Here is an 8972-nt window from a genome sequence, read left to right as displayed (position 1 = left end):
TATTGGGCCTCTATCTGATGTGGAGTTGGTAAAAATCTTTTCCCATTTGTTGGCTGCTGTTTTGTTTTCTTGACAATATCCTTACCGTACAGAAACTTTGCAATCTCATTAAGTTCCATTTGTTAATCTTTGACCTTAGAGCTTGAGCCATTGGTGTTTTGTTCAGAAAATTTTCTTTTGTGCCTATGTGTTCTAAGGTTTTCCCTACTTTCTCTTCTAATAGTTTCAGTGTATCAGGTTTAATGTGGAGATATTTGATCCACTTACACTTGAGCTTTGTACAAGGAGATAAGAAAGGGTCTATTTTTAATTCTTTTGCATGTTGAGTGCCAGTTGGACCAGCACCATTTGTTGAATAGGCTGTCCTTTTTCCATTGAATGTTTATGGCTCCTTTGTCAAAAAGAGGTGACCATATACATGAGGGCTCATTTCTGGATCTTCTATTCTATTCCATTGATCGACGTGCCTATTTCTGTACCAGTACCATGCAGTTTTCAGGACAATTGCCTTGTAATATAGCTTGAGGTCAGGGAAAGTGATTCCCGCAGATGTTTTCTTGTTGTTGAGGATAGATATCACTATTCTAGGTCTTTTGTTGTTCCATATGAAATTGCACATTGATCTTTCCAATTCCACGAAGAACTGTGTGGGAATTTTGATGGGGATAGTGTTGAATCTGTAGATTGCTTTTGGTAGGATGGCCATGGTTAAAATGTTGATCTTTCCAATCCATGAACATGTGAGATCTTTCCATTTTCTGAGATCCTCCTCAATTTCCTTCTTTAGAGGTTTGAAGTTCTTGTTGTACAGGTCCTTCACTTGCTTAGTTAGAGTCACACCAAGGTATTTCATAGTTTTTGTGTCTATTGTGAAGGGTACCTTTTCCCTAATTTCTTTCTCCACATGTTTGTCCTTTGAGTATGGAAGGCTACTGATTTGTTTGAGTTTATTTTGTACCCAGCCACTTCGCTGAACTTGTTTATCAGCTGTAGGAGTTCTCTGGTGGAGTTTTTGGGGTCACTTAAGTACACTATCCTGTCATCGGCAAAAAGTGATATTTTTATCTCTTCCTTTCTGATTTGTATCCCCTTGATTTTCTTTTGCTGCCTAATTGCGCTAAGCAGGACTTCCAGTACTATGTTGAATAGGTAGGAGGAGAGTGGGCAGCCTTGTCGAGTCCCTGATTTTAGTGGGATTGCTTCAAGTTTCTCACCGTTAAGTTTGATGTTGGCTGTTGGTTTGCTGTATATTGCTTTTATTATGTTTAAGTATGGACCTTGGATTCCTGTTCCTTCCAGGACTTTTAACATGAAGGGGTGTTGAATTTTGTCAAATGCTTTCTCATCATCTAGTGAGATGACCATGTGATTTTGATGTTTGAGTTTGTTTATATGGTGGATTACATTGATGGATTTCCTTATGTTAAACCATCCCTGCATCCCAGGGATGAAGCCTACATGGTCATGATGAATGATCGTTTTGATGTGTTCTTAGATTCAGTTTGCAACGATTTTGTTCAGTATTTTTGTGTCAATATTCATAAGTGAAATTGGTCGGAAGTTCTCTTACCTTGTAGGGTCTTTGTGTAGTTTAGGTACGAGGGTTATTGTAGCCTCAAAAAATTAGTTGGGTAGTATCCCATCTGATTCTATCTTTTGGAATAGTTTGGAGAGTATTGGTGTTATATCTGCAATAAATGTCTGATAAAATTCTGCACTGAACCCGTCTTCACCTGGGTTTTTTTTTTTTTTTTTTTTTTTTTTTTTTTTTTTTTTTTTTGGTTTGGAGGCCTTTGATGACTTCTTCTATTTCTTTAGGTGTTATAGAGTTATTTAGATGGTTTACTTGGTCCTGGTTTAAATTTGGGATCTTGTATCTGTCTAGGAATTTGTCCATTTCCTCCAGATTTGCATAGGAGTATTTCAATCTTCTTATATCGATTGAGGATTGTTCTGTGTCCAATTATGTGGTCAATTTTTGAGAAGGTGCCATGGGGTGCTGAGAAGAAGGTGTATTCTTTTACTATAGGCTGATATGTTCTGTATATATCTATTAATTCTAGTTGGTTCTACGTCTCTGCTAGTTTTGCATTGTCCTTGTTCAGTTTCTGTTTCCATGATCTGTCCATTGGTGAGAGTGGGGTATTAAAGTCTCCCACTATTATTGTGTGGGGTGAAATGTATTTTTGAGCTTTAGTAGGGTTTCTTTTATGAATGTGGGTGCTTTTTAATTTGGAGCATATATTTTAAGAATTGAGAGTTCCTTCTGACAGATTTCCCCAGTAATGAGTAAAAAGTGTCCTTCCTTATCTTTTTTGATAACTTTTGGTGGAAATTTACTCTGTTAGATATTAGAATAGCCACTCCAGCTTGCTTCTTGAGGCTGTTTGCTTGGAAGTTTTTTCCCACCCTTTTACTCTGAGATAGTGTCTGTCTTTGTCTCTGAGATGAGTTTCCTGTATGCAGCAAAATGCTTCATTTTGTTAATGTATCCAGTCTGATAGCTTATGTCTCTTTATTGGGGAGTTGAGTCCATTTATGTTAATAGATATCAAGGAATAGTTGTTTCTGTTTCCTGTCATTATTGCTTTTGTGGGTTGAGATGTGTCTGTGTCTTTTTCTTCTTTTAGTTTTCTTGTTTAGGAGTTTTCTTGTTTATAATAGGCTGTATTTTCCCTCATTGTATTGGGTTTTCCACGTTTAATTCGTTGTAGTGCTGGGTTTGTGGTCAGATATTGTGTAAATTTGGATTTGTCTTGAAATATCTTCGTCTCTCCATCTATGGTGATTGATAGTTTGCTGGGTATAGCAGCTTGGGCTGGGACTTGTGGTCTCTTAGTTTGTGAATGATGTCTGTCCAGGCTCTTCTAGCTTTCATAGTCTCTGTTGAGAAATTGGTTGTATTTCGGATTGGCCTGCCTTTATATGTTACCTGACCTTTTTTTTTTTTTTTTTTTTTTTTTACTGCTTTTAGTATTCTTTCTTTGCTTTGGGCACCTGGTCTTTGACTATTATGTGTCGGGAGGTATTTCTGTTCTGGTCCAACCTATTTGGCGTTCTGAAGGCTTCTTTTATGCTTGTGGTCATCTCATTCTTGAGGGTAGGAAAGTTTTCTTCTACGATTTTGTTGAAGATATTTACTGTGCCTCTTAGTTGATACACTTTTCCCTCTTCTATTCCTATTATCCTAAGGTTCGGTCTTCTCATTGTGTCTTGGATTTCCTGGACATTTTGGGCTAGGTGCTTTTTGTTTTTTGCATCTTCTCTGACTGTTTTGTCTATGTTTACAATGTTGTCTTCTCCCCCCGAGATTCTCTCCTTGATCTCTTGTAATCTACTGGAAATGCTTGCTTCTGTGACTCCTGATTTCTTTTTTTGGTGTTCTGTCTCTAGGGTTTTCTCTTTAATATGTTCTTTATTGTGTCAATTTCCATTTTAAATTCCCTCTTTTCTTTCATCTCTTTGGTTCTGTTTTTCTCTAGTTCTTTGAGTGTTTTTCTTGTTTCCTCTTTAAAAGCTTCTGAATCTTTTTGCTTTTCCTTCCGTTCTTGTTTAAGTGTCTCTATCAGCATCTTGAGGTATGATTTCAGGTCTGGGTCTTCTTTTTCTGGAGTGTTTGGCATTCCGATGTTTGCTGTTATGGGAGAGCTGGGTCCTGGTGTTGCCAGGTTGTCTTGGTTTCCTTGGGATATACACTTTCGCTTTCCTCTTGCCATTTTGTTGTCAGTGATATGTTGTTCCCTTTCCCTTGTATCTGGTCTGTGTCCCTGAATCTCCACTTGTCCAGGTGGCAGATGGGCCGAGCCCTGTTCTATGCCTCAGAGTTGCCGGGCGGGAACAGATGTTCCAAAGTTCTGTTCCTGGTCCCTTGATCAGGCAGGTCAGAGGGTGCGCCCCGAGTGTGCACTCTGAAGAGATCTCTCTGCTCCCTGGACATCCAGATCTCCCACTCACCAATCTCTCAACTGTAGGAGCTGGCGGTCCATGTGGCAGATGGGCCGGGCTCTTCTCTGCACCCTGAAGTTGCCGCCGGGTGGAAACAGAAGTTCCAAAGTTCTGTTCCTGGTCCCTGGATTAGGCAGGTCGGAGGGCATGTTCCGCGTGCACACTCAGTAGAGATCTCTCTGCTCCCTGGCCGCCCAGATCTCCCACTCACCAGTTTCTCAACCCGTAGAGGCTGGCGGTTCGTGTGGCAGATGGGCCGGGCTCTGTTCTTCACTCTGAAGTCCCCAATATTTTTTATATTATTTCTGGTCATAAAATTACTAGAACTCTTAAAGGAAGTCCAAGCAATGAGGATTCCAATTTTAAAATTTCTTCTTTGTTTCTTTGGTCTCTTTTCTGTGACAGTATAGTATCAGTGCATTGTGATTAAGTAAACTGATACCCACTGTGAGACAGTGGGAACAGAATTGTTCTCCAAGTCACTTACAAGAGAGATTTAGGTTTCCTTAGTGACACATTAAAACTGTCTATAAATGATATGCTTGGGAAAATTTGCAAAAATACTGAGTTTAATATTGTACTATACTGAAACACACTTGTTATGATTTCAAAAATTAGACTACAAAAGTTAAGTGAATGTTTTAAGAACATTGTTGGAACTGGAACAGGAATTGATGTTAAATTAAAGAAAAATTGTTTTGGACTGTGCATATGTCTTTATTAATTTCTTTGAGTACATATCATTACATTACTTTTAGTACTTGATTTGTTGCATTGGTGGCCTAATATATGAAGAGTTTGGCAGATTAAATTAAATTGTATTATGCCTTTAACATACATCTTTTTTTTTTTTCAGTCTTTGGCTTAATGTTAATCTTAGAATGGAAGAGAGATGGGTGGAAGGAGGAAATACTCACATACAGAAGGGGTAGGAGGAGAGAGAGAGAAGTAAGGGGAAGAGAAGGAGGAGGAGGAGGAGGAGGAGGAGGAGGAGGAGGAGAAGGAGGAGGAGGAGAGAAGAGAAGAGTAGAGAAGAGAAGAGAAGAGAAGAGGAGGAGAGGGGAGTTTACCAAACATATATAATGATAATATATCATGTGTATTTTTCTGGATATGAAATGAACAAAACTGACACTTGACCTTCACTCCCACAAAGCATCTACCACCCAGGCTGCACTGATTTTCTATGGTTTCCTTCAATACTTTATCTTTCTCTTTCAAATTTAGTATTAAATTCAGTTTAGTGTTTCTTAAAAAAACATTAGTATAGTTCTTTCAGTTACAGAATATTTTCAGTTGTTTTATTCCAGTTAACATGTAGTTTCCATCTTCACTCTGAGAGAGTAGAAATACTGATTTTCAGATGGTGAGCTTTCATTCAATGTTAGAGCAGCTTATCCCCACCCACCTACAAAGTGGGACAATGAAATTTTGTTGCATGAGCAGTAGAATAAATAGAGACTGAGAACTGTATTATGTATTCAAATTTTAACATCATAGGAGTAAATAGTGTTTGAAATGGGCCACTTAAGTCAACTACTACCATCTGTAGAGGAACATAAATGCTTCTTTCCTTAAGATACACAAAGAATTTTCTACTAAATCTAAAGTTTAAGTATTTCTAGGAATATATTTTAAGATATTAAGATACTTCCATATTTAGGAGTACTTGTTCTTCCAAAGACTGAACTGAAGTTCAATTCTCAGCACCCATAGTGGCTGGGTAATAATCACCTGTTTACTCAAGTTACCACTGGATTCCCTACTCTTTTTTGGCCTCCATGGTCACCCAAACATAGACATCTTTTCAAAGTGTAAACAGTGTTGTTACTTTTTAGAAGACTAATTGATAAAGAAAGGGCTAAGAATACAATCATTACCAGAGCAACAGATACAGTGAAAGTTAGATACAAAATGATACAGAGAGAAATGGTGAAAGAGACAAGGCAAGGGATTCTGCTTTAAATGAGTACTTGAATTCTATGACCATTTTCTTGAAGATGTTGATTGTTAATAGTCTTTGATATTCATTTATTCCTTTGTTAAAGTTCACTTCCTACTAATTTGTTGGAAGCCTTTTGTGTTGCACCGGAAGATGGCACAGGGTTCCAGCTGATGATTCAGCAAACAGAGCTGTTGTCCAGCCCGAGGGACACAGTGCGCATGTACCACACACATCACAGCCCGCTCTCTGGTCATGCTAATGAGATACTGGAGGGTGAACCGATCAGGAAGCGGCACGAGTCTCCTGGGCATATATAAGCAGTGAACTTTTCTTCCTCGGGGTCCCCTGCTCAAGAGTATTTTACAATAAAGATTGCTTGCAGAAGAATCCTGTTGCCGCGCGTCGTTCTTGCTGGCGAGACGTTAGGCGTGTGACACTTATACAGGATCATGAAAGCTTTCTGTTCAGGATATTTATCAGCTAGTCAATTTGTTCCTCTATCAGTCGGTATCCCCATCTAAACCATAATCTCTGTTGTGTTTTATAGAAACGAAATATTTGTTTATTTTCTATAGAAAGCATGATGAGTGATATATCCAATATTTAATTTCTCTTAACAAATGGAAACCATTCAGGTTTAATGAATATAACATTTCCTGGTACAGGGGGATTCAGAAATAAAGAACCTCACAACAGAGAACAGTGTGTACCCCTATGTATTTTGATAAAGTGTGGAATCCAGTGGTAACTGGAGTTGTGGAGGAGAAAATAGATCATATAGACCAAGACATAAAATAGAGAGGCACTGAGCCTGGTATGTTCCTGTACATTTTTTCTATCTTTGCTTACTTTATTTGCTGGATGTTGAGAGTGCCTCTCCGGAATGAAGGCCTGCTTTCTTCAGAAAAAGACCAGAGGGTTCTTTATTTCTGAAAACATGGTACCAGACTTGTAGAAACACAAGCTTCATACTGATGTGTTCTCAAGTGTCAAAGCTTTATATTTACCCTGAACATTGTTATTCCTGTTATTACAACAATCGTCAAATTACTGTCTCTTTATCCCCAAAGAATTAATACTGTTAAAATGTAAGTAAAGGAATATCATTCTCCATTACAAAATGCTGCAATCACCTGTATTACTTTTCAATTTCCTCTATAACATTAAGGATGTAATGGTTCAAAGCTACATGAATTAGCTTTACAATCTTTGTGTCATTGAGGTAGATGTCTAAAATGAGTTCATTAGGGCTAACATTAAAATGCTATTTGGACTTCTTCTGCATGCTTATTGAGAATATATTTTCTTGCTCTTACCAGTTAGTAGAGGCCACCTTCATGCCTTAGCTTGCAGCTATTCATCCATGTGTAATGCTGCTTCCTTAGTCAAATATTCTTTTACTGACTTAGTTCCTTTTCTTTCTTTTAATATGCACAGTGATCAGAACCACCACCCAGAATGCTTTTCATCTCAGGATTATTAACAACGTTTTCAAATTTTAGTTTTACACATGAGATAGCATATTTATAGATTTCAGAAAATAGAGTCAAGACATATCTACAGGTTAATATTCTATGTATTGTATATCTCATCTCATTCAAATGAAAGCATATTTTTCTTCATTATTATTGAACTTATAAAAAGAAGACTGTGCAGAAATATTAAGTTTTAGACTTCCATGAGAAGATATAAACTTTAGGTAAAAAAAAAAAAGATTTTGTTGCTTTCTTGGTGTCTATAAATCACACTGGGTAACAAGTGTGATATAAAAGAAACAACCATTTTTAAACTTTATTTTTTTTATATTTCATTAGATATTTTCCTTATTTACATTTTAAATATCATCAACTTTCTGTGATTTCCCCTGTAAATTCATTATCCCTTGCCCCCTCCTCCTCTTCTATGAAGGTGCTCCCACACCAACCCAGCCACTCCCCCTTGCCTTTCTATCCTGACATTCTACTACATTTGGATATCAAGCCTTCAAGAGACCAAGAGCCTCTCTTCCAACTGATGCCAACAAGTTCATCCTCTGCTACATATGTTTCTGGAGATAAGGGTTCCTTCCCTTTGGTTGGTGGTTTAGACCCTGAGAGCTGTTGGGAATCTGGTTAATATTGCTGTTCTTCTTATGGGTTGCAAACACCCTCAGCTCCTTTAGCTCTTTCTCTAATTCTTTCACTGGGGACTCTGTGCTCGCTCCAATGGTTGACTGTAAGCATCCATCTCTGTATTTGTCAGGTGTTGGCAGAGTCTCTCAGGAGACAGCTATATCAGGCTCTTGCCAGCAAGCAGTTCATGACATCTGCCAGAGAGGCTGGGTTTGGTGTTTGTATATGGGTTGGATTCCCAGATAAGGCAGTCTTTGGATGGCCTTTGTTTCAGTTTCTGCTCTACACTTTGTCTCTATATCTTCTCCCCTGAGTATTTTCTTCTCCCTTCTATGAAAGACTAAAGTATCCACACTTTAGTCTTTCTTCTTCTTGAGCTTCATGTGGTTTGTGAATTGTATTTAGGGTATTCTAAGCTTTTGGGATAATATCCACTTAACAATTAGTGCATACCATCAGTGTTCATTTGTGACTGGGCTACCTCACTCAGGTTGATATTTTCTAGTTTTATCCACTTGCCTGTGAATTTCATAAAATTATTATTGTTAATAGCTGAGTAGTACCCTATTGTGTAAACATACAACATTCTAAGTATTCATTCTTCTGTTGAGGGAAATCTGAATTGATTCCAGTTACTGGCTAATATAAATGTTGCTGTAAACACAGTGAAGCATATACCCTTGTTATATGTTGGAGCATCTTTTGGGTATATGCCCACTAGAGGTATAGCTAGGTAGAGTATTGACTTGTTCAGGTGGTTACTCTCCTTCCGTCATGTGGATAGTGAGGGCTAAATTTAATCTTTAATTCATAAGTAAACTCATGGAACTACGACTTCTGTTTTTACCATTTTCTACTCTTTACCTCCTCAAACCTTTGCATACGGTCTTTTGTCCCCCAAAATGATTACTCCTCCCATCTAAAGTAGCCATGCTCCAATATATGTTTGATTCATTTATAATGAAGGAATT

The sequence above is a fragment of the Micromys minutus genome, assembly GCF_963924665.1.
Source record: "Micromys minutus genome assembly, chromosome: 17".
Taxonomy (NCBI): Eukaryota; Metazoa; Chordata; class Mammalia; order Rodentia; family Muridae; genus Micromys; species Micromys minutus.
The sequence above is the reverse complement of the archived record's forward strand: the minus strand, read 5'-3'. Positions refer to the sequence as shown.